This window comes from Haliotis rubra, unplaced genomic scaffold, assembly GCF_003918875.1.
Source record: "Haliotis rubra isolate DU_JTF1 unplaced genomic scaffold, ASM391887v1 Scf159, whole genome shotgun sequence".
In the NCBI taxonomy this organism is placed as follows: domain Eukaryota; kingdom Metazoa; phylum Mollusca; class Gastropoda; order Lepetellida; family Haliotidae; genus Haliotis; species Haliotis rubra.
Window position 1 is genome coordinate 1127197 of NW_025765547.1, and position 27317 is coordinate 1154513.

A 27317-nucleotide genomic window follows, 5' to 3' on the forward strand; every position below is an offset into this window, starting at 1 on the left:
TAAAAGTTAATTAATGTGACATTATAATTAACCAAAACACGTCGTCATAACAATAGCAATGTTTCAAACTAACGTGATCATGCAATTGTTTCAATCATTAAGAATGCAAATTATATCATTTGAGGAGATTCGATGTATCAGTATATTTGCAAAACTTTCCTTGGAAAATAAACATGATTTTGGTAAACATCTTGGAAGTTCATTATTATGATTTCTCAAAAATCATCATAGCCTCACGTATTTAGAATAAGAATGGACGTTTGACAAATTTAGCTGATATTTAAGTACGTCGAAAACGGCGAACTGGGTTTTTGAGCCACTAGCTATATACTTCAGATTGAAGTTGAAACTATTTTGTTCTCCCAGTTTCTGAAAATCGATGATGACAAGACACAGGCATTCTATCAAGCAGATTACGAAAAAGCAGCTACAAAACGTAATATCATCCTTTATACATTGTCATTAATTTCGAAATACACCTTACAGGAGCAGGGGGTGGGGTGGCCTAGTGATTAAAGCGTTCGCTCGTCACGCTGAAGACCCGGGTTTCGATTCCTAACATGGGCACAATGTTAGAAGCCCATTTCTGGTGTTCCCAGCCGTGATATTGCTGGAATAATGCTAAAAGCGGCGCAAACCCAACTCACTTACTCACTCATTTACAAGAGCACTACTTCTTGAAATCAAGATAATATTCATTTCAGTTAAATTTTGTAAACTGCAATCCATTTAAATGATATAAAAAGCGGTTATTGATATTCTGCATCTCATAATACATTTTTGTTATATGTTCCAAACAAACAAATACTTACTTGTGACTAACACAGATGTCGCTAATGTGCCACGCCTACAATGGACGATTCCAATATACTTTTGACAGGGAGTGTACCATTGACACCACGCCTACAATATAAAATCCTAGCATCCACATCATATGTGACAGCGCTGATGGCTGACATTAAGTAAAATCATTGGTTGATAAGTCATACCCATAACCCCTGCAATAATTTCGACCGTGCCAACCAACTATTTTGCCGAAATTATAACTTATGTTTGGTGTGCACCACGTCCAATAATATAAATAGATCGAACGTTTTGAGTTTAGCTTAGCTGAGAGCTGACTCTCGTTCGGCCGCATCATGGACATGAAGCTGCTCCTTGTCATATGTAAGTATTGGGACTTGGGAACAAATGGTTATACAAAATTAGAAATTATAATCTGCCAGCTCAGTACATAGTAATCCCATGACGAAATTACCATTTCCAGACGTAACTCATTATTGCTATGGTGTTTTTATAACTCCTTTTCAAGCTATAGTTTATGGGTTTGGTACCTTCCAGTCTCTTGCCTGATATTGGGAGAGTGCCCGGTGTTGCTTCCAGGAACGCAGCCATCCTGACACTCTTGGTGATGCAGACTGCTGTAGTGTTCCCCGATACGTTCTTGATGGGTTTGATTAGGCAATGCATCCTGGGAGAAGTAAAGGGGGCAAGGACCCTAGGCTGATGATGAGCCTAACAAGTGTAACACCTCCGGAACTCTTTAAACAACACGAGGTGTAGTTGTTTTATCGCCTACAGTAGGGCTTTTAGGGCAGGTGAACATTTTGTACACAGCCTACAGAGTCCGACTGGGACTACCAGGGGAAGGCGGGGAAGTGAGGGTAGCAGATGGTCTGGATAAAGAGGTCAGCCCTTCAAGTCCCTGGCTTGCCTTTCTTCTGGTCTGTCCGCGCTGTTCTCGTTGTCTGCGGGCTGTCCCTTGTTTGCCTGTCCTGCCGGCTTTTGAAAGCAGATGATGGTTGGTTGAATGGTTGTTGTTTAACGCCGCGCCCAGCAATATTCCAGCTATATGGCGGCGGTCTGTAAATAATCTAGTCTGGACCAGACAACCCTGTGATCACTAGCATCCTGGCTTAGTAATCTGGAGCTTCAAACAAGGCCAATGGCTTTTTCTGTGCCAGTCCTAAAACATTCCTTTGGTATAGTTGATTGGACAAAGCGAAACATCCAGAGTTTGACCTGCTCACTAGAATGATCATGTCTGACAACAAAGCCCACTCTAGTTCCCACGCTCATACTTCAATCAGGTTGAGAGGTCGGGGCTTCATTGAGGTGGAGACTCTTCATGATGGAATTTTATTATGTGCCTCTGCACATATTCAGTTATCTCATGGTCCCCTGGTTCAGTTCACTTCAGTTTATTTCCGTAATGAGGCCACCGTACTATAATACAGATACAAGAAACCAGTATTAGCAATACTTGAGCACCAACAGTTTTGTATCATGTTTTTAAACATTAAAAGGAGCGGTGGGGTAACCAAGTGGTTAAAGCGTTCGCTCATCGCACCGAAGACCCGGGTTCGATTGCCAAATGGGTACAATGTGTGAAACATCTTTATTAGACTCAGTGAGTTACATAATTGAAGTACATTCAAAATAAGATACAGTATTAGTCGGAACAGAGAAAGCTCTAGCTGATGAATCGGCACTTACATCAAGATAAACATTGACATTGGTAGTAACAGCTGATCAAACATATACAATCGGCAATAGAGGTGAACGCTAATATATGGGCAAAATAGTTAAGGCATGTTTTGTAGTACATTCCATTTTCTGTTGAATGGACTGATTCTATCATTTTTAGTAGCAATGTATTTTTCTACTGTGAAGCCGTCTTTTAGGGTAACTTTAAAAGAATTAATGCATGGTTTAAACCCTTTGATGTTCATAACAAATATATGTCGTTTGGTCAGAATGATCATATGAGTTAATAACTATCAACACATGAAGAAAAAGAATGTCATTGTTTGTTATTTCAATATGTTTTCCGAATATTATATTAACATAGTTGTTAAAATCGTCCCAGAAGGATTCGACATATGGACATTTTATATACACATGGTCGATATTTTCGCCTTCTGTCCCACAGAAAGCGCACATATCGGAGTCAACCACTTTCATTTTTAATATTTCTTTTTTGGTATAAATTATTCTATGCAAGAATTTGTATTGAAATTCTAACAGTTTTGTATCACTTATGGCTTTTCTATATCTTGAAAAAATACATTTCCAGTCAATAGATGTATCAACTTCTCTTTCCCATTTATTACAAACGTTCGGGAAGCTGGTAGCTGAGATGAGTTTATCATAGAGAAGTCTAGATCCTTTACAGGGATTATTAATATCGTTCCAAGGGCATACAGTTTTAATGTGAAAAATATCTATTTTAACATTTTGCAGTCTTGTTCTCCATACCTTTGGGATGTTAAGTAATAAGCGATTGTAATCAAGTATGGTACCCTTTATGTTGAATGATGCTTTTAGGTTTATGAATGGAATTAATCCGTTTTCATCACAGAGATCTTTTACATACACTATACCTTTGTTAAGCCAGTTTTTATAATAAAGTTGGAGTCACGAAAGTGGTGGTTTAACCACAGCGGTTGCATTAAAATGTCGTTGATATCCTCAGTATTAACAGAATGGATCTTTACATATTTACTCCACGCCGTTAGAACATCATTTCAGAAGGTGGTTTAAATTTTCAAGTAAAACGGGACATTTGCACCGAAATGGAAGATATAGTCTAACCGAAAACCGGAGAGGTCATATTGTTTCTGTTTAGCGATGTATCATTTTAGACATGAAATTTTTAGTGATTCAATGAATGTTTTAATATCAGTCATTCTTAGACCTCCATCTTCATATTTCCGCATAAGATTGATTCGTTTTATTTTGTCCTTTTTGTCGTTCCATATAAACTTGAAAAAGAGAATGTTCAATTCTGCGATAAAATCGGGTGGTGGGTTTGGAAGGGAGGTAAATATATGAACTATGGTTGATAAGGCCAACGTTTTAATGACGGTAATTTTGCCAATCAAAGTCAAATAACGTTTACGCCATTTTGAAAGAATTCTTTTGATGTTGTCTAGTCTTTTTCTAGTGTTGGTGACCCACAGGTTTTGCAAAGAAGCGTTCAGTGTTATTCCCAATACGTCGAAGTTTCCTACATGCCAATCTAGAATAAGGTCGCGGGTTAGTTTTATCTTACTTCCAGCGAGTGATCCAAGCCATACTGCCTTAGTTTTATCAACGTTTATTTTCAGTCCAGACATGTTATAAAAGCTTGATAGAGTATCTATTGCTTCCTTAAGAGAGGTCTCTGATCCATCTAAAATAATTCTGTATCATCTGCATATTGACCTATTATGTATTCGATATCATTTAAGGTGCCACCTTTTATTTCGACATTATTACGAATCATAATCCCTAGTATTTCTGCAACGAACAAAAACAAATACGGTGAAATTGGGTCTCCTTGTCTGCAACCTCTTTCGTTTTGGAAGAAAGTAGATAAATGTCCATTTTGTACAATACAAGAAGTTGCATTTGACATTAGGATACTAACCCATTTCTGTAATTTGTTCCCAAAGCCAAATGTATTCAGGACCATCATAATAAACTCTTTAGAAACCGTGTCAAATGCTTTTTCAAAATCAATCAGTATTAATAAAGCTTTTTTATTTAATCTCTTAGTTTCAAACATAATATCGTAGAGAAGTCTTATGTTATCTGATATGCATCGTCCTGGAATAAAACCCGTTTGGTTTTTATTGATGAGCAGATGTAATGTCTTCTTTAGCCTATTTGTGATACAAGTGCTAACGATTTTGTATAGAACGTTTAAGAGAGAAATAGGTCGCCAGTTCTTAAGGAATCTTCGGTCTTTGTTTAATTTAGGGATACAAGTGATCACTCCTCTATTCATTGTTGAACTAAGAAAATTGTTATTGAATATTTCCTTAATATAACGGTGAACCCATGTTTTGATATCTTTCCCAAAAAACTTGAAAAATTCTATAGGAAAACCGTCTAGGCCCGGACTCTTATTATTTTTCATTGACTTTATGACAACAGCAATTTCATTTATGGTTATGTCTGCATCTAATTCCTCTGAGAAATCTTTATCTAAACATGGTGTAACAAGATCGAAAAATACCCTTTTGCTTTCTGGGCATACTTCACCTGCCGCTTTATAAAGATTTTCGTAGAATAATTTCTGTTCTTTAATTATTTCTTGTCCATCAGTTATTTCTATGCCATGATCGTTTACGACTGTGTTAATGAGTTTATTAGTATAGGTTCTATTTTCTAAGTGGCAGAAGTAATTTGTCGGTTTCTCGCCTTCTTCGTGCCATTGGATTCTATTTCGTACTTGGGTTCCTCTTATTTCTTCTTCTTTTAATTTTTCGAGTTCAATTTTGGTCTCGGATAGTTTAGCAAAGGTCAGTTCGCTGGCATTTTGAAAATCGTTTCTTATTTGGCAAGGCAGTTTTCAAACATGAACAATGATGACATTTTACGTGATGAATGATTTCCTTAGAAATAGTAATATTGCACATCTAAAATTGTCATACCCTCTGATGAGGAATATCAACATTTATCATAAAAGCAGGGAAATGACCCAGCTGTTTTAAGCGCTAAGGTTGTTGGATATTAAAATTGAAGTGGACATTACTGATGTCAAATAGCGATGAGGTTAACCAGGTGATGTCATTTAAAGAGAAGCTTTCTGGGAAACAATAGAAATGTGCATATTTGCATTGCCTCGAACAGAATAGCAGTTCAACCGACACCTTTGCCTGGATGAAAACGCCTTGTCTTGAAAGTGAATCAGAGGGGTTTTTTGTTGCCCAGGATCAGTCACTTCTCACTCGCAATCACCAAAATGTGATTCTTAAAGACCCTGTGTAACACCTTGTCAGTAGTTGTCTTTCTTTGGCACAAACAGTATATTGTCAGCGACATGCTGAGTGGGTCGTTGTTTCTGTTTGTGTCTTCGTCATACCTGCGGCTTTGTCGGAGGTTCACATACGATACGTCACAGGGGAATCTACATTGTACGACGGTAGGGAATATTATGAAACAATAGTATTGAAGTATTGTAATTAGCTTTTAACAAGAGTACCGTCATGGTCTGTATTTAAACTCTGCACTACATGATTAAGGCTTCACACTTCAGTCGCCATCGGAGAATGCGACACACTCGCAACCACCAAATCTGTCTACCCGATCCCTCAAGCCATCAAAGTGGCGTTAAAACGAGTTCAGTCCCTCTACTTATGTCCTAATCTATACTAGTAGTCAAACAATGTATATATCAGATGCATATGAAGCTCTTATATATTTAATCCCTCACTTTCGAATCTTCATTTCCACTTGAGTTCAACACTATGGCTGCAAATGTTTATGATTTAACGCCACACACGGCAATATTGTATGTATATCTCTTGTAAATTAGTGAGTCAGAAACAGACAATTCTGTATGTGGACAGAACAGCAGCCCCGAGTCTGATCATGCTACTCGGAACATGAGAGCAATTCTAACCTGGTATTGTCCATGACACTTGTACATTCACCGGCAGACTTGTTGTTGAACTTGAATTGTTTCCATTGCAGGTGCGGGTTTGGCCGTCGGCGCATCGCGGTCCCTAACAGAAACAAACAATGGTATGTTTAAACTTATAGAAACACCATCATGCTCTGTGGCTGATATAACATTTGCCTTAACATTTAATTGTCAAACTATAATTGCCAGTTATCAGGCGCTTCTGACACATTGATTAGAATTTCATGTCTAGGTTCCATGTGTCTGCCTCAACACAAATGTTGTTTTCCCCACAATTACCACAGTACGTGTAGGTTTGCCATGGTCAATCACCGTGCCTTAAGAGACGTATGGACACTCAGAAACCATTAATAATTCAGACAACACCAAGTGGTGCCTTCTGTATCTCCCCTACAACCTCAAACCCTGTCTCCTGAATTAAGGTCTTTGTGGACGTGTTAGACTTGTCTCCATGTTAAATAATGCAAGGAAGGGGATGCTAAAAAGTTGAGGAGGCTGCAATGTTATGAAATTTTTGACTCTCGTTGACTCTTTACTCAGTCATTAATAACTCATGCATACATCAATGAATGTTATGATATAATTGCACATTTGACCTTCATATTTCATACATTACAGCAGTGCAAACGAATACCAAGCCCAGACTATCATCAAAAACAAATTCAGTTTGGTGTAAAAGGGAAAACGTATACCAAGCCCTGATTATCATCAGAAACAAATTCAGTTTGGTGTAAAGGGGAAAACAGCTGGGGAAAAGTAAATGATTTCTCGTGCACAGATTTCTTGAGACCAAGTATTATCCATGACACTTGCACTTACACAGGTAGACATGTTGTTGAATCACTTTATCTCTGTACATCTCAATCGGTAATACTATCTCACTGGCTTCCTGTACATACTATATATTTGGCAAATACCATATTCTGTCATTCACCTGATGAAGGGACAAGACGTATCCCAGAAACGTCGTGTTGTAAATATTAAAGAAGTTTTAAATCCATACCAAACGTTGTTATGTTGTTGAAGTCCTTTCTTTCCTCTGCAGGGGCAGATTTGGCTGATGCCGAACCTCAGTCCTTAGAAGAGACAAAAAGAGGTATGTTCAAAGTTCATTGTTTCAATGACAGATAAGGCATGGATACTGATGTACCTCAGTCAGTAAGGCATGGTATACTTGCATTGTGATATTAACATAATAATGTTATGGGCACGCTAAAGTTAGTCCAAGTGGATGTAAATTATATCTAACATACATAATGAGGTTGTATTTAAATCGTTTGTTCTTTAGTTTGTTTGAGAAATATACATACGAAGCAATATTCATAAAGCTTGAAGAAGTTACAGAAAAATATTTAGGTAAATAGATATCAACATTTTATCAAACGTCCAATTTACTTTATAACTACTTCAGAATAAGGTAATCGTGCTTCATATCAAGTTAAGTCAATAGTTCAGGGGCTTGTGTAATTCCGTGGGTACATTTTGATATACTACATGCCTATGTTGATTATAAAATAATATGTTTTTCTCACAGTGGTGTTGCAGCTCGATTAATGGGTACCGATTTTCAGTTACCACAGAATGACACTAAATTTCATCAGAAAAAATGGAACCATGGTTTTTCTTAATCCATATGCAATACTGAATACAATTATCAGTGGTTCCCAAAATTAACATGCACTTCCCACGGAAAGTATTTTTGCTACATAAGCCCCTGCACTACAAGCAAAAATATGAAATGAAATCGCGTATCTTCAAACTATTCACGAGGACATCTTCTCGGTGGTAACGTAGCACTAATCTATGGTTTCTACCCGCCTGACCCAGTCATTGTCATAAATAAGTCTGTCAAGGAACGTGCTCAATGCATACCCGTAAAAGTGAAACAGGAATAAGGTGTATATATAACCTTGTTTATCCGACAACTAACTAGTCAAAAGCCAGCAAAGTCTAAGGACCATTTGGAACTGAAAGGAATAATCAACATTATTATCCAGTTGCAAGGAATTATGTAAGGTGTCTCACAAGTCAAATTAATAACACAGATGCCAAATTAGCACCTAATTAAGGTGACGGGTTAAGGCATCTCCCAAAGAATTCTGGAAAATATTAAACAACATCAGAGCTGTATTGATTAACCTATACTTCATGATAAGATATTTTATGATTTATTTAAAAGACATTACTACCACAAGGTATGATGAAGTTAACAGACGTCACCGAAACAGACTACTATCAAACTACAGTACTGCATAAAGGTATATCCTTGTAAGTAATAGAAGAGGGGATCATCGCCAGCCCAAGGTGGATTTCGTTAGGGATTTCAACAATTGAAACCAGTTTTGGTTTTGAATATCCCTTATGACCGTGAGGGTTGTTTTGCTCAAAAAACTGTTGTCAAGATATTTTATATAATGTTGTGCGATGACAAATTTTCACTCTGTGAAATGCTCCTCTTACATCTGTACGTGACGACAAAGTTTTATTCGGTAACAATCCTGGATCTTGTTATGTGTTGATTCCCAAGATCAGACTTAAAGGTTGCTCAGAAACCAGTCCATAAAAGAACGAGGTTTCAAATAAAAACAACAACAAAGCGATGAGATGTAATAAACAATTGCATTAAAAATGGGCTCAGTTCACAAATCAGATTAAATGTAGAGCTATGACAGTACACCATACAATGGCAGTATGATCTCACAGGTAATGCAATACAAGAGCAGTGATGATAGCAATATAGGCCGTGATGGTAATAGTCATCTCTCAGCAACAGTAATCCAACTTACAACCTGGATTGACAAGGTATATTGATCATCGCACACCATGCAGGTCTTCTTGCAACTTCAGATATTATGCGGGATGTGATACAAGAGCTAACTCGCCTTATATACCTAAGTTAATGATGCTAGAAATGTGTACACTAAGGCAGATGATTCTGGAATATGCTCCTTGCAGCACTTTGCAGATCCTTCTACATTATTCTGGAGATGCCTATAAGGTTGTAGCACAGATGGATATTACGTTTGCAATGGCTACTAATGTATCTCTGTCAAGAAGACATGGTGTACTTGTATTGTGAGGCTGGTATGAAAGAACGGGGTTTGAAATCAACAAACAACAAAGCGATGAGATGTAATAAACAATTGCATTAAAAAATGAACTAGGTTCACAAATAAGAACACATGTAGAGCTATGTCAGTACAGTATACAGGGGCAGTACAATTTCAGAGGTAATACAATACAAGAGCTGTGATGATAGCAATATAGGCCGTGATGGTAATATTCATCTCTCAAGAACAGTAATCCAACTTGCAACCTTGATTGACAAGGTATAGTGATCATAGCACACCATGCAGGTCTTCTTGCAACTTCAGATATTATGCGGGATGTGATTCAAGAGATGAGGGGCTAATGCATCTCCCAAAGAATTTTCGAAATATTAAACAAGATCAGAGAAGTATTGATAGACCTATACTTCATGTAAAGATATTTTATGAATATTAAAAGACATTACTACCACAAGATATGAGGAGCATGAGTTAACAGACGTAACTGAACCAGACGTCTATCATACTACAGTACTGAATAAAGGTATATCCTTGGAAGAAATAGAAGAGGGGTTCGGATCGATGAAACAAATTAATACATTTGGACTAGATCTGATAGACAATATTTATTTCATTTAGGCATTCGTGCTGCTTGGGCCCAAACTAGCAAGGCGTGTACGTCTTCTATTTAGGTATTATATCGAATACATGATAAACTGGTATGAGTGAGTCTCCAAGAAAGAGAAAAGGAGATCTACCCGAGCAGTTTTTAGTCAACTCAGACCACCCGATCTCGTCTTTTCGTGCACAGATTTCTTGAGACCAAGTCTATCCCGGTATTATCCGTGATACTTGCACTTACACAGGTAGACATGTTGTTGAAGTTCTTTCTTTCATATGCAGGGGCAGATTTGGCTGATGCCGAACCTCAGCCCTTAGAAGAGACAAAAAGAGGTATGTTCAAAGTTCATTGTTTCAATGACAGATAAGGCATGGATACTGATGTACCTCGGTCAGTGGTATACTTGCATTGTGATATTAACATAATAATGTTATGGCCACGGTAAGGTTAGTCCAAGTGAATACATAATGCGGGGTGTATACTCAGATATGATGCAGGATGTGATACAAGAGTTATCCCGCCTTATATACCTAAGTAAAAAATGATAGAAATGTCTACACCAAGGCAGATGATTCTAGATATGTTGTTGAATTTCTTTCTTTCATCTGCAGGGGCAGATTTGGCTGATGCCGAACCTCAGTCCTTAGAAGAGACAAAAAGAGGTATGTTCAAAGTTCATTGTTTCAATGACAGATAAGGCTGTACCTCGGTCAAAAAGACATGGTATACTTGCATTGTGATATTAACATAATAATGTTATGGGCACGCTAAAGTTAGTCCAAGTGGATGTAAATTATATCTAACATACATAATGATTGTTGTATTTAAATCGTTTGTTCTTTAGCTTGTTTGAGAAATATACATACGAAGCAATATTCATAAAGCTTGAAGAAGTTACAGAGAAATATTTAGGTAAATAAATATCAACATTTTATCAAACGTCCAATTTACTTTATAACTACTTTCAGAACAGGTAATCGTGCTTCATATCAAGTTGAGTCAAGCAAAAATATGAAATGAAATAGCGTATCTTCAAACTATTCACGAGGACATCTTCTTGGTGGTAACGTAGCACTAATCTATGGTTTCTACCCGCCTGACCCAGTCATTGTCATATATAAGTCTGTCAAGGAACGTGCTCCATGCATACCCGTAAAAGTGAAACAGGAATAAGGTGTATATATAGCCTTGTTTATCCGACAACTAACTAGTCAAAAGCCAGGAAAAGTCTACGGACTATTTGGAACTGAAAGGAATAATCAACATTATTATCCAGTTGCAAGGAATTATGTAAGGTGTCTCACAAGTCAAATTAATAACACAGATGCCAAATTAGCACCTAATTAAGGTGACGGGCTAATGCATCTCCCAAAGAATTCTGGAAAATATACTCGCCCGAAAAAGAAAGTCTGCATTGGAAATATAATTATATTTCAAAAAGTAAACATCAGAGGAGCACGAAATTCAAACCCAGAGATACCTGAGTGCTATGGAACACAGAGGTACACGTGTTAACAAAACTGCATGAAACACTGTATCACGTGATGCACGTGAAGAAGAAGGCATGCTGTTGCCTGTAAGAAGTGTGAAATGCATGCAAAAGTGCGAATGATATGCCTACTTAAAGCCCACACATGGCCAATCCAAATGTACACATTGTCAACTGAATATCGCAAAGCGGCCTGCCACAAAGTAATGCCAAGATTAACAACAGGTGAACGACACATGGCCCTGGGTATGCTACGGTCTGGTTCTACCCAGCGGGAGGTTGCTCAACATTTTAATTGTCACTGTAACACGATATCAGCATTAGTCCGTAGATATGGTCAACAAAATGACGTCAGAGATCGCCCACGTTCAGGGCGACCTAGAGTTACCAACCCTGCGCAAGATCGATGGATTCGACTGGTTCATCTGCGTAATCGGTGTCAACAAGCAACAACAACAGCCCGTAGCATCCCCAACTGCAGACGGATTCATCCTCAAACCGTGATCAACCGTCTACGAAGTTACGGCCTACGTGCAAGGAGACCAGCAATTCGTCCCCTTATGACGTTACATCACCGCCGGGCACGGTTACAATGGTGCAGACGACACCTCAGACATCCCCTGTTTTGTGGAGACGTGTGATGTTTACGGATGAATCTCGTTTCCACCTGTCCTCATCAGATGGGCGCCAACGGGTGTATCGACGTGCAAATGAACGCTACGCAGAGGCATGTGTAATGGAGAGAAATCGCTATGGTGGCGGATCTGTTATGGTATGGGGAGGCATCACTGCTCGTAACAGGACACGGTTGGTGATTGTGAACGGCAATTTGAATGCTGTGCGGTACCGTGATGAGATTGTCGCACCCGTTGTCATTCCCTTTATTCAACGTCATGGCCCTGGGATCGTTTTTCAGCAAGACAACGCATGTCCACATACAGCCCGTGTTGTGCAACAATTTCTTCAACAACAACAACAACTTGATGTGTTGCCCTGGCCTGCAGTATCACCGGATCTTTCGCCAAATGAGCATGTTTGGGATGAAATTGAACGCCGCCTTCGACGTCTGCCAAATTCCCCCGTAACGCTTCATGATCTCCAAGTAGCGCTTGTCCGCATATGGAATAACATTCTCCAGGTCTTTCACGCTCGACTAATCTCATCCATGAGGCATCGTTGTACAGCTGTGGTTCAGGCCAACGGCGGCCATACACGTTATTGAAGGTGTGACTTCCTGTTCATACACATTCAACTTGTGGACCCCTGTACGTCCCTACGGTGCAATAAAAACATTTCACATCGTTCAGGTGTGAAGACAAATGCATTTTGTTTTATGCAATACCATTGCCTTTGGATGTTTGTGTTATGTCATTTATCTACGAGTATTTTTTGCGATGCACAGTTTCTTTTTTGGGTTAGTATATTAAACAAGATCAGAGCTGTACTGATTAACCTATACTTCATGTACAGATATTTTATGATTTTTAAAAGACATTACTACCACAAGGTATGATGAGGAGGAGTTAACAGACGTCACCAAAACAGACTACTATCAAACTACAGTACTGCATAAAGGTATATCCTTGGAAGAAATAGAAGAGGGGTTCGGATCGATGAAACGAATTAATACATTTGGACTAGATCTGATAGACAATATTTATTTCATTTAGGCATTCGTGCTGCTTGGGCCCAAACTAGCAAGGCGTGTACGTCTTCTATTTAGGTATTATATCGAATACATGATAAACTGGTATGAGTGAGTCTCCAAGAAAGAGAAAAGGAGATCTACCCGAGCAGTTTTTAGTCGACTCAGACCACCCGATCTCGTCTTTTCGTGCACAGATTTCTTGAGACCAAGTCTATCCCGGTATTATCCGTGATACTTGCACTTACACAGGTAGACATGTTGTTGAAGTTCTTTCTTTCATATGCAGGGGCAGATTTGGCTGATGCCGAACCTCAGCCCTTAGAAGAGACAAAAAGAGGTATGTTCAAAGTTCATTGTTTCAATGACAGGTTATGCATGGATACTGATGTCCCTAGGTCAGTAAGACATGGTATACTTGCATTGTGATATTAATATAATAATGTTATGGCCACGGTAAGGTTAGTCCAAGTGAATACATAATGCGGGGTGTATACTCAGATATGATGCAGGATGTGATACAAGAGTTATCCCGCCTTATATACCCTAAAAAAATGATAGAAATGTCTACACTAAGGCAGATGATTCTAGATATGTTGTTGAATTTCTTTCTTTCATATGCAGGGGCAGATTTGGCTGATGCCGAACCTCAGTCCTTAGAAGAGACAAAAGAGGTATGTTCAAAGTTCATTGTTTCAATGACAGATAAGGCATGGATACTGATGTACCTCGGTCAGTAAGACATGGTATACTTGCATTGTGATATTAATATAATAATGTTATGGCCACGGTAAGGTTAGTCCAAGTGAATACATAATGCGGGGTGTATACTCAGATATTATGCAGGATGTGATACAAGAGTTAACCCGCCTTATATACCTAAATAAAAAATGATAGAAATGTCTACACCAAGGCAGATGATTCTAGATATGTTATTGCATTTCTTTCTTTCATCTGCAGGGGCAGATTTGGCTGATGCCGAACCTCAGTCCTTAGAAGAGACAAAAAGAGGTATGTTCAAAGTTCATTGTTTCAATGACAGATAAGGCATGGATACTGATGTACCTCGGTCAAAAAGACATGGTATACTTGCATTGTGATATTAACATAATAATGTTATGGGCACGCTAAAGTTAGTCCAAGTGGATGTAAATTATATCTAACATACATAATGAGGTTGTATTTAAATCGTTTGTTCTTTAGTTTGTTTGAGAAATATACATACGAAGCAATATTCATAAAGCTTGAAGATGTTACAGAGAAATATTTAGGTAAATAAATATCAACATTTTATCAAACGTCCAATTTACTTTATAACTACTTTCAGAAAAAGGTAATCGTGCTTATTATCGAGTTGAGTCAAGCAAAAATATGAAATGAAATAGCGTATCTTCAAACTATTCACGAGGACATCTGCTTGGTGGTAACGTAGCACTAATCTATGGTTTCTACCCGCCTGACCCAGTCATTGTCATATATAAGTCTGTCAAGGAACGTGCCCTATGCATACCCGTAAAAGTGAAACAGGAATAAGGTGTATATATAGCCTTGTTTATCCGACAACTAACTAGTCAAAAGCCAGCAAAGTCTAAGGACTATTTGGAACTGAAAGGAATAGTCAACATTATTATCCAGTTGCAAGGAATTATGTAAGGTGTCTCACAAGTCAAATTAATAACACAGATGCCAAATTAGCACCTAATTAAGGTGACGGGCTAATGCATCTCCCAAAGAATTCTGGAAAATATTAAACAAGATCAGAGCTGTACTGATTAACATATACCTCATGTACAGATATTTTATGATTTTTAAAAGACATTACTGCATAAAGGTATATCCTTGGAAGAAATAGAAGAGGGGTCGGATCGATGAAACGAATTAATACATTTGGACTAGATCTGATAGACAATATTATTTGATTGAGGCATTCGTGCTGCTTGGGCCCAAACTAGCAAGGCGTGTACGTCTTCTATTTAGGTATTATATCGAATACATGATAAACTGGTATGAGTGAGTCTCCAAGAAAGAGAAAAGGAGATCTACCCGAGCAGTTTTAGTCGACTCAGACCACCCGATCTCGTCTTTTCGTGCACAGATTTCTTGAGACCAAGTCTATCCCGGTATTATCCGTGACACTTGCACTTACACAGGTAGACATGTTGTTGAAGTTCTTTCTTTCATATGCAGGGCAGATTTGGCTGATGCCGAACCTCAGCCCTTAGAAGAGACAAAAAGAGGTATGTTCAAAGTTCATTGTTTCAATGACAGGTTATGCATGGATACTGATGTCCCTAGGTCAGTAAGACATGGTATACTTGCATTGTGATATTAATATAATAATGTTATGGCCACGGTAAGGTTAGTCCAAGTGAATACATAATGCGGGGTGTATACTCAGATATGATGCAGGATGTGATACAAGAGTTATCCCGCCTTATATACCTAAGTAAAAAATGATAGAAATGTCTACACTAAGGCAGATGATTCTAGATATGTTGTTGAATTTCTTTCTTTCATATGCAGGGGCAGATTTGGCTGATGCCGAACCTCAGTCCTTAGAAGAGACAAAAAGAGGTATGTTCAAAGTTCATTGTTTCAATGACAGATAAGGCATGGATACTGATGTACCTCGGTCAGTAAGACATGGTATACTTGCATTGTGATATTAATATAATAATGTTATGGCCACGGTAAGGTTAGTCCAAGTGAATACATAATGCGGGGTGTATACTCAGATATTATGCAGGATGTGATACAAGAGTTAACCCGCCTTATATACCTAAATAAAAAATGATAGAAATGTCTACACCAAGGCAGATGATTCTAGATATGTTATTGCATTTCTTTCTTTCATCTGCAGGGGCAGATTTGGCTGATGCCGAACCTCAGTCCTTAGAAGAGACAAAAAGAGGTATGTTCAAAGTTCATTGTTTCAATGACAGATAAGGCATGGATACTGATGTACCTCGGTCAAAAGACATGGTATACTTGCATTGTGATATTAACATAATAATGTTATGGGCACGCTAAAGTTAGTCCAAGTGGATGTAAATTATATCTAACATACATAATGAGGTTGTATTTAAATCGTTTGTTCTTTAGTTTGTTTGAGAAATATACATACGAAGCAATATTCATAAAGCTTGAAGATGTTACAGAGAAATATTTAGGTAAATAAATATCAACATTTTATCAAACGTCCAATTTACTTTATAACTACTTTCAGAAAAAGGTAATCGTGCTTATTATCGAGTTGAGTCAAGCAAAAATATGAAATGAAATAGCGTATCTTCAAACTATTCACGAGGACATCTGCTTGGTGGTAACGTAGCACTAATCTATGGTTTCTACCCGCCTGACCCAGTCATTGTCATATATAAGTCTGTCAAGGAACGTGCCCTATGCATACCCGTAAAAGTGAAACAGGAATAAGGTGTATATATAGCCTTGTTTATCCGACAACTAACTAGTCAAAAGCCAGCAAAGTCTAAGGACTATTTGGAACTGAAAGGAATAGTCAACATTATTATCCAGTTGCAAGGAATTATGTAAGGTGTCTCACAAGTCAAATTAATAACACAGATGCCAAATTAGCACCTAATTAAGGTGACGGGCTAATGCATCTCCCAAAGAATTCTGGAAAATATTAAACAAGATCAGAGCTGTACTGATTAACATATACCTCATGTACAGATATTTTATGATTTTTTAAAAGACATTACTGCATAAAGGTATATGGAAGAAATAGAAGAGGGGGTCGGATCGATGAAACGAATTAATACATTTGGACTAGATCTGATAGACAATATTATTTGATTGAGGCATTCGTGCTGCTTGGGCCCAAACTAGCAAGGCGTGTACGTCTTCTATTTAGGTATTATTTCTAATGCATGATAAACTGGTATGAGTGAGTCTCCAAGAAAGAGAAAAGGAGATCTACCCAAGCAGTTTTAGTCAACTCAGACCACCCGATCTCGTCTTTTCGTGCACAGATTTCTTGAGACCAAGTCTATCCCGGTATTATCCATGACACTTGCACTTGTATGTTGTTGAAGTTCTTTTGTGTCATATGCAGGGGCAGATTTGGCTGATGCCGAACCTCAGTCCTTAGAAGAGACAAAAAGAGGTATGTTCAAAGTTCATTGTATTTGAGATCCAAATACAGCACACCTCTGCATCCCACTCAATATCACGTGTACAATGGATACCGACATGCCTCTGTCAACAAGACATGGTATACTTGTATTGTGATATTTAGATAATGTTGTTCTGTATCATCTTGAGACAGCGAACCGAGCGGACCTTGATCAGACTCTCTTGGACCTATGGAACAGGATTCTTGCTGACGACGACATCAATGAGGTCACATGTGTGGGCGTGTATGGATGCCCAGGGTGGTCACAATCACTTTTGATGACGTGTCCCCTGACTCCTTGCTCATTTTGTGGCATGTCTTGAATGAACTCTGATCTGTGTAATTTGTGTACGATTTGACACTATGCATCGTGACTTGCCCTTGAAGTGGTGTCAAAAGTCAGTTCACAAATTCGGTATCGTGAGTGTCCACCATTGGCGTTGATGCAGGCTTGACAACAGTAATCGATTGAAGAAAGCCTTTCTATAAGGGGTTATCAAACAGTAGTGAGCCTCACCAAGAAAATGATACAAATGCAGCTGGTTGGGGGGAAGGGAGGGAGGGTGGAGGTGGACACTTACCTATCCCCTTTCAAGTGACGTAAACATAAGGACATAACGTATTCTAATGTTTTCACATATTCATACCTGATGCCGAGGATTCAAACTAAATACTCAATGCACATACAAGTGTCAGCTCTCAATATATGGTAAACAGTGCCAACTCGAATATCTGGACACAATGTTTTGGAAAGATTAAAATGGGGGTGTCCACGAAAAACACCCCCCGTCTAAATCTAAAACAAGCAATCCAAATCTTTGACTGTTGATTCTGACGGGAAGTTATCAAATACCATACACAAAATATTTTATATAATTTTATCTGAGGGTATACCATTATCAAAGAGGTACCAAATGACACATCGTTTTTCATTTTCTGAAATTATTTTACAAATATTATACCCCAATGTGCTGTGATGACTAATATCCCGTTAACCACATTACCCACGTATGTGAAATTTTGGATATGGCTTTGCAAATGATTCCTTCCAAACAAAATGGAAGCTTTTCTAACATTGGACATTGACAATATAGTTAGACTCACTAATTTTTTTATAGCCCCCTGGTATGTCTGAACCAACGCTTGCTCCAATTCATGTAACTTCAATAGCTGAGTCTGGGCTTGACGTAAATGTCGCTCCATTTCATCCCAAGCGTGCTCGATAGGGGACAGGTCCGGAGGAACAGCTGGCCAGGGGAATAATGGAATGTTCTGCTGTCTCCGGAAATCTGTCGCTAAACGAGCGACATGCGGACGGGCATTATCTTGCAGAAGCATGAAGTTACGTCTCTGTCCTTAAACGAACGGCTGCAAATGAGGCCCACTGATCCCATCCCTGTATCGCTGACCTTTCAGAATGCCATTGACATTGATAAGTTATGTCTGACCATGAGATGTGATGTTTCTTGAAATCCCCATACCATAACGCTGCGCCATTAAACTTTCGTCGTTGAACAAGGCACGCGACAGCATACCGTTCACCTCGCCATCTGTACACCCTTACCCCGCCAACTGAGCTGTCCAGATAAAATCGCGACTCGTTAGTGAACAAAACACCATCCCAAACTTGTCTCCTATATCGTAGATGCTGTCTGGACGTATTGCAGGCCGTCGCATGTTGTGCTCCTTCTGTCGGTTCAGGGCAGTCCTGGAACTTATTGGACGAAAGCCAGGAATGGTCCGAGTCGTCAAACTGGCAGTAGTCTGGAATCCTTTCCTTAGATGGGTCAGCCGAATGTGGTTGTCTTGCTGACGTGCTAACGCGTGGACAGCCGGTCCGAGGCAAATCTCTCGTGTTCCCATGTTGAAAACGTTTCCATGGAGATGAGATCGTGTTTCGATGAACACCAAAATATCTGGCTTCAAGCATTCCCACGGCGCGGAGACGCTGATTTTCTGTAAGCCGTGGCATGACGTGCACGCAATTTAGGTTGAAATTAACCTGTTTTTCACAACACTCGGAGGCTAGAGAATAATCAACCGTTAAATTTTCAAATTCAGGTGACACAAAGTATGGACATTTTGGAAGCTCTGGAGCTGATAGTTCGAGCACGGCACATTTTGGGAGCAAAGCACTCAGAAAACTGTTGAAACACATGGCTAAAACCTTGAACACGATAGAGCTGCCAAACGGCGCCTTGCAGTTACATGGGTCCTACAATTGAAGGGAATCTGATTCCGCACCTTCACAAGAAAGTTGAGAGTCATTGGAGCTTTGTTTAATTTGTTTAAGCATCTGTTAGGGCTGGGACGGGTCCAAATTTTCTAACCCGGTACCCAACCCTATTACCCTACCCTACCCGGAAACCCGTAATGTTAATTCCTGACATTACATTTGCAAGAAATGGCAATATGTTCTTCAGCTCGGAGGCTAAAATGTCGAGTTTTTCAACATCTTAACAATGTATTATATTCGAAAGAAGTGATGTAAATTATGTCTAAATCTTCAAAGACATTACAAACTTTTAATCATGAAAGAATATAATTACATTGTTTAATCTATTAGTCACATGATCGTAACGGGTCCGGGTATTGAGACGGGTACCCGGGTCCAACTCTTTACCCACCCGTCCCGGGTATCCGGGTTACCCGTCCCAGTCCTAGTATATGCCCTGTTGCCCTTTGCTATTGATCCTGGAACCTTGAGTTTCTGGCGCAATCACTTCAGCACACTGTGCATATTGGTGACTTTTTAAAGATTTTCTGAGCACTGGGTTTTGGCTACGATTGGAACAAAATACGACGGAATAATATATGATAATCCGAGCGATTACAACAGGTCTCCTACCTTGAGGCATGGAGCCCGAAATAATGGCAGCGTTCTCAAATCATAGGCATCACTATAACAATATAAAATAGGGTGGCAATACAAATTCAGAGGCAGTATAATACAAGAGAAGTGATTATAGCAATGAAGACAGTGATGGTAATATTTACCTCTCGGTAACAGTCTTCCAACATGCATCGAGGCCTGGCAGGGTATGCTGATGGTCATACACAATGCTGGTCTTCCGGTGATTTGAGACGTTATGTAACGTCATTGGCAAAAGAAAAGTGAAGCATTGGCGATTCTCTCACTGATGACTGGTTATTGGAGTACAAGATTGTGTCAAGAATATCAACAATGATTTGACGTTTCATAGCTGAAGATATTTCAAACGGAAGAAAACAATGGCCGCTGTTTGTTAGTAAATTGAGAAAGAAAACAGATGATGATAAACAAGGAGTTATCAATTTCAAATCTCTAAGTGGCTGTGGTTGAATAAATACAATGTATCTTTGCAGCCGATCCCGGTAACTGCCATCCGTCTACGTGGTCTTCCTGGTCTACATGGTCCACTTGGTCAACGTGGTCTACCTGGTCTACATGGTCCACCTGGTCGACGTGGTCTACCTGGTCTACCTGGTCTACCTGGTCTACCTGGTCTACCTGGTCAACATGGTCTACCTGGTCTACCTGGTCTACCTGGTCAACCTGGTCTACCTGGTCTACTTGGTCAACGTGGTCTACCTGGTCTACCTGGTCAACCTGGTCAACGTGGTCTACCTGGTCTACTTGGTCTACCTGGTCAACGTGGTCTACCTGGTCAACGTGGTCTACCTGGTCTACTTGGTCAACGTGGTCTACCTGGTCTACCTGGTCAACCTGGTCAACGTGGTCTACCTGGTCTACGTGGTCTACCTGGTCTACATGGTCTACTTGGTCAACGTGGTCTACCTGGTCTACCTGGTCAACGTGGTCTACCTGGTCAACGTGGTCTACCTGGTCTACCTGGTCAACCTGGTCTACTTGGTCAACCTGGTCTACCTGGTCAACGTGGTCAACCTGGTCAACGTGGTCTACTTGGTCTACGTGGTCTACCTGGTCAACGTGGTCAACCTGGTCAACGTGGTCTACCTGGTCAACGTGGTCTACCTGGTCTACTTGGTCAACCTGGTCTACTTGGTCTACGTGGTCTACCTGGTCAACCTGGTCTACCTGGTCGACGTGGTCTACCTGGTCTACTTGGTCAACGTGGTCTACCTGGTCAACGTGGTCTACCTGGTCAACGTGGTCTACCTGGTCAACGTGGTCTACCTGGTCAACGTGGTCTACCTGGTCTACCTGGTCAACGTGGTCTACCTGGTCTACTTGGTCTACCTGGTCAACCTGGTCTACCTGGTCTACTTGGTCTACCTGGTCGACGTGGTCTACCTGGTCTACGTGGTCTACCTGGTCTTGGTCAACGTGGTCTACCTGGTCTACCTGGTCTACCTGGTCAACGTGGTCTACCTGGTCTACCGTGGTCTACCTGGTCTACATGGTCTACCCTGGTCCTGGTCGTGGTCAACCTGGTCTGGTCTACGTGGTCTACCTGGTCGACGTGGTCTACGTGGTCTACCTGGTCAACGTGGTCTACCTGGTCAACGTGGTCTACCTGGTCCACTTGGTCTACCTGGTCAACCTGGTCTACCTGGTCGACGTGGTACCTGGTCAACGTGGTCTACCTGGTCCACTGGTCCACCTATGGTCTACCTGGTCTACCTGGTCTACCTGGTCAACCTGGTCTACGTGGTCTACCTGGTCTACGTGGTCTACCTGGTCAACCTGGTCTACCTGGTCTACGTGGTCTACCTGGTCTACATGGTCTACTTGGTCAACGTGGTCTACCTGGTCTACTTGGTCTACCTGGTCAACGTGGTCTACCTGGTCTACCTGGTCAACCTGGTCTACATGGTCCACTTGGTCTACCTGGTCTACCTGGTCTACGTGGTCTACCTGGTCAACGTGGTCTACCTGGTCGACGTGGTCTACCTGGTCTACGTGGTCTACCTGGTCCACCTGGTCTACCTGGTCTACCTGGTCGACGTGGTCAACCTGGTCTACTTGGTCTACCTGGTCAACATGGTCAACCTGGTCGACGTGGTCAACGTGGTCTACCTGGAATGACTGTGGCAAAAGTAACAATATTGATTATTGCTAAAAGTGGCATTAAGCAATTCTTACTCACTTGTACGTAAATTATCTACCTACAAGAATAAAACGTGTATATCAGCATAAACAATGTCTCTGGTTTTGATGCATTCTAAGATGATTATCTGCGACGTTGTAGTAGCTTTTCACAGCTGGGACCAAAGGTGACCGAACACAAACCCTACTGATAGAGACAATATTGAGGATGTACCTCACTAAATGGATTGTGTCACATTGGTAACAGATCGCATTACCCTGATCAATGAAGCTTGTCATGCCTGAAACATACACAGTTTTGTTCAGGATACTAGCACAGCAGGTTGTGTTATTATGTTGAAACCAGGTCCAGGTACGATGAAAGACTTGAATACAAGCAGATGTGATACCATAGACTTTAGACAGTTAATAACCACAGAAAATATGCAAAGTAACATGCAGGTGCAGGTAAGCGGAAAGGCATGTGGTATCGGTCACTATTAAAAGGCAAACGTTGTGTTTAAATTTGTCATTCGTTTTGCCTGGAAAAGAGGAAATCATCATACCACGACTGAGTGCCGCCTATCGAAACATCGCCATAGGCCGTCTTGAAGCTGGGGAGTCGCAGTCTGCAGTTGCCCGACATTTCAACATTATCAGAGCACTATATATCGCCTTTGGGGTCGTTTCCTGCAGACCCAGTCCGCCAAAGATCGCCCATGAGCGGGCGTCCAAGAGTTCCCACCTAAGGCCACGACTGCTACATCCGGGCTGCTCACTTGCGTCATCGTCTTGCCACAGCCGTGGAGCCTGCACAACGCAACCCTGGTTTGAGAAGAATTTCCGATCAAACTGTCAGGAAGCGATTGCGTGAAGTTGGGATTCGACCAAGAAGGCCAGTTGTCGCCCCTGTTTTGAGAGACTTCCATCGGCGCAATCGCTTGCGGTGGTGTCGTAGAGTCCGGAATTGGAACCTTAGAATTTGGAGGCGAGTCTGATGAATCACGAGTTCTTCTACAAAGGCGAGATGGAAGACAGCGTGTTTACCGTCGGAGAAATTAACGTTTTGTCCCTAACTGCATTCGACAGGTCGACAGATTCGGTGGAGACAGTATCATGGTGTGTGGTGCGATATCCAGCACACAAAGATCTGATTTAGCGGTTGTTCAGGGGAATTTCACAGCAAATCGGTACATCAACGAAGTCCTTGCATATTTTCAATACTTTACCAAACCCACCCCAAGATCTTGTTACCTCCCTTGATAAAATATTTTTCAAATTCATCTTGACTGACAAAACTGACAAAATTAAGAGAAGTACCTTGAAAAAAGATTATATACATGGGGGTTTAAGAATGATCGACATAAAAACCTTTATCAATGCCTTGAAACTATCCACTTTGAGACTTTATTTAAGAAAATCATCAATATGTAATCCATGCAATTTTCCGTTTCATGATATCATGAAATTTGGTGCTAATTTCTATAATATTGCTGATATTCATAATCCATATTGGAAAGATGTTTTCAAAGCATGGAACATGTATTGTACTAACATTACCATAGAGGAAAACAAAACATTGATGAAATTTGAGCACAGCCATTATCATATAATCATTTTAGTAAATATGCAATAAAAGACAGATCTATGTCTCTTCTTTGAAAAACAACATTATAAAAAATGCGATAACTTTATAAGGACAAGATTTTTATGAAAGATATTTTTTCTGTTGTTTGAAGCTTCATTGCCAAAAGGAAGAATAAATTGAAGAAATTTGCTCCAAATAAATGGCAGCCATTATTCCCAGTATTCAAGCGCCCTGACCTGTGTATGCAGATGAAAAACCGGTTCTGGGAATGTTTTGTAAAAATTATCTTTGTTTTAGTTATATATTGACTAGTTAGTTAATGGCACTGGTGCAACTTTTGGGAACACATATTATAGGTTGGATATAAGACACAATATACTTTTTGAAACACAATAAGCCGGATGTTGCGCAATATATGACACAACACAACACATTGGATGTGACACAAGACACAGCATGACATGTCAGAATAATTGTGGCACTATATACAACATATGTTAGATAAGACATATTTACAATGTATATCAGATAATACACTATGTACAACACGATAGATTGGCCGTGACACTATATACAATATGCTATGTCGGGTGTTGCACTATATACAGTATGATATGTCAGATGTGGCGCTATATACAACGTGGTATGTCAGATGTGGCGCCGTATACAACAAAATATGTTGAATGTGTATGCAATATACAACATGATATGTTGGATGTGACACAATATACAGCTTGATATGTCAGATGTGGTGCTATAAAAAATATGATATGTTCATATATGATGCTATTTACAACATGACATATGGGATGTAATACTATATACTTATGATATATCAGATATGACATTATATACAACTTATTTTGGAAGTTGCGCAATATACAACATATGTTGGTTGTGACCCATATACAACATGCTATGTCTGATATGAGGCCATATACAACACTGAATACAGCATGCTGCGCACGTTGATAAAACATGATATGTTGGATGTTGGATGTATGTTTCATTATGTAACGAATGTTATGATGGAAGACTTTATTTTTTCATGAAAAAACACACCAAAAAAAAAACAAAAACCGAAGTCCTTGCACGTCACATGTTTCCGATTATGGGCCGACAGAGGGAGGTGTTCCAGCATGCCAACTCTACTTCACATACAGCACGCGTCACGGTCCGCTACCTCGCCAATTCTAACGTCGATCTCTTGCCATGGCCTTCCCGATCACCAGATCTAAACCCGATAGAACACCTATGGGATGATCTCGATCGACGTGTACGTCAAAATCAAAACATGATAGAAAAGCCATCATATGTACCCTATGTGTGTGGCTTATACCCATAATATACGTGATTGTGGTCATTCCTAAAACAAATAGTGAATACAATACCTTATGATGGCGACAATGATAGAAAAGTCATATGTCCCCTATGTGTGTGGCTTATACCCATAATATACGTTCGAGATTGTGGCATTCCTAAAACAAATAGTAAATACAATATATGGCGAATGATAGCGACAATTACATAACAAAATATAATATACAGTCATTTATGCATGCAGCCCGTACAGTTAAACGCTGTAATAAAATAACATGATGGCGACAATTGCATAATTAAAAGCCAACATTTTATTCAACATTACATTCAAACTACCAATCAAATCATGCTCTCACACATACTCATACATTTAGACATGTCACACTGATACATTATAAGGTACATTGGCTAAGATTAATCTTTACTTTGCATTATTTATAACAATATTTAATAGACAGGTTATCATTTTATCTAGGTAAAGATAGATTTAGGTATAACCTATGCTATGTGCCAATGTTTTGTCCAGTGCAGAGTTATAAGCAGTGTGAGTAGAAAAGTGTGCAAATATTATCATGGGAAAACGCTGTAGTTCGGTAATAGCAGAGGGCTATTGTATTTAAAATCTAAATTTAGAATCGTAGGGCAGGAATGAATTACCTGTCCACCGTTTGATAAAACAGACCAACTGCTTGGACAAATAGCCCACGCACATACAACTAACTCAACGACTAATAATAATCATAACACAACTTGAAATGACAAATCTAAAACTGTATTCCTACAAACTATTTACACAATCTTCTGTTACACAAGCACAGAATAAAGTGGGACAACGGAGCGGTGTGAATGAGTGAGTTTAGTTTTATGCCGCTTTTAGCAATATTACAGCAACATCAGGAACACCAGTATTGGGCTTCCCACATTGTACCCATTTGGAGAATCGAACCCACGTCTTCGGCGTGACGAGCGAACGATTCAACCACTAGGCTACTCGACCGTACCTGGAGAGGTAGAGCACAGTACGTGTTTGTGGGTGCTTAAGAAAGAGATAGTTCAGGTACGGTCACCTTGTTTGTGCTTGAATGTGATTGCAAACACTGATGACCAAACAGACAAACGAAAGGCTCAGCGAATTGCACATCTGGGAACAACTGCGTGTAGTGATCGAAGCGTACGTAAAATATATCTGAGGCACCTGTGAATGATCTCGACAGCGGGTTATCTGTGGGCAACCTCTCTCATTTGCGGAGTCACAGTTTAAACCGTTACTTCCACCCTCACAGCCAGTTGTGATGCAAGATCTATAAACGAAATTCTACCATGACTTCAGTAAATATAATCACGTTATATACCTCTGATTTTCCACATAGTATGTATTTTTTTTTATAATCTTAATAACGGGGTTATGGTAAAATGGACATGGAACGCTACGCGTTCGGTTTTAAATCAAATTTAGAGCTATTATAATTTTGTTATATACCTCTGATTTTCCAACACTGTATGTTTATCTCCTAAATGATATTCACAGATTGCTTATCAAATACAAATAAACCTATTTAATTTAAACGGTCCCAAATATTATACATCGTGCAGCGCAAAAATATTGCACAAGACTAGCCCATTCAGTCAATCAGGAAACAATTGCCTTGCCACATTTATACTCTTCACAAAAAAGTAGGGGAACCTGAAATTTCAGTTTGGATAGGAAGTATAAGCGATAACAATCTTTTCAAACACAGACATCTTATGAACACCGCCATTTCTCTTTATCACCACCCCTAAACACAACGCACGGGATGCACGTGCACTAAGCAGTAGCCGCATACACGTGCATGGGGTGTCATTCTTGATTTTGACTGTTTTCAAGAAGGTCGATAAACCGCCTGTAGACCATTAGTTTTGACAATCATCTTGCATCACATGGTTGTTAGCGTTTGTTTCTAGTCGTGTGTGTGTGTGTGCGTGCGTGCGTGCGTGTGCCACCCCCCACCCCATTAGCTCCGCCAACGCAAAAAAACAAACATCTTCAATGTGGTCTTAAGTCACACCCCCCTTTCGGGGGTCGAACC